Below are 897 nucleotides of genomic sequence, written 5' to 3' on the forward strand. Positions count from 1 at the left end.
ATCTTTTTAGATCTTTAATCCGGGCTAAAAGAGCATAACGTCTTGCTAGAGACGTTAAAGACTAGTGCTTCGTAGGGTTTGCCAATCCTATTCCTCCCTTATTTCTTGTTTTGATATTTTCTGCATCGTCTAGATATGAGTTGAATTGAAAAATCCAGTTTCTGGGCAGTTTCTTGCATTTTCTGTACTTCTAGTGAAGTTTTGATCGATCGAACCCTAGTTTGATTGATCGAAATTCCATTTTGATTGATCGAACCCTCTGAATTTATGACTTTTCACCTTCCATTTCGATCGATCAAAGCTCATTTCAATCGATCAAAATCCATTTGGATCGATCGAAGCAAGTGTTCAATCGATCAAAAACCCTTCGATCGATCGAAATTGCGTCTTTTGAATTTCTGAAAAATGCCTTGACTGTTGGTTTTCCCTCCCCAACCCTAATTTTTCTTTTATTTTTCTTTTTCTTTCCTTCCTTATTTTGTTTTTGTTTTTGTTTTTTTTATTCTTTTCTTTCTTCCTCTCTTCCTCCCTCTCATCTCTTCATCTTTTCTCTTTCAAGCTCGAAACCCTCTCTCTCTCTTCTCAAATTCAATCCCTCTCCTCTTAATCTCAAGTTCTCTCCATCTCAACTTCACTTCGGTGAGACCAACCCCTCCATCTCCACCTTCTCTCTTCACGCCGACAATTCCAAGGAGAACCCATCCTCGCTGCCGCTTCCATTTTTGCCGGCGAAGAACTCTTGGCCAAGGGGTCGAGTTCTCTCATCTTTCTCTCTATTCTCTCTCAGATTTCATCATTTTCGTCATCTCCGGCCAATTTAAGCTAATGAGAGTTTGATCTCCAACTCCGGCGACCTCTGCAATTTCCGGCGAAGTTCTAAGGAGCTTCCGGTTATCT

The sequence above is a fragment of the Cornus florida genome, unplaced genomic scaffold (genome assembly GCF_030987335.1).
Source record: "Cornus florida cultivar Cherokee Brave unplaced genomic scaffold, ASM3098733v1 CherokeeBrave_3.0.0_Hap2_Chr10, whole genome shotgun sequence".
NCBI classification, from domain to species: Eukaryota; Viridiplantae; Streptophyta; class Magnoliopsida; order Cornales; family Cornaceae; genus Cornus; species Cornus florida.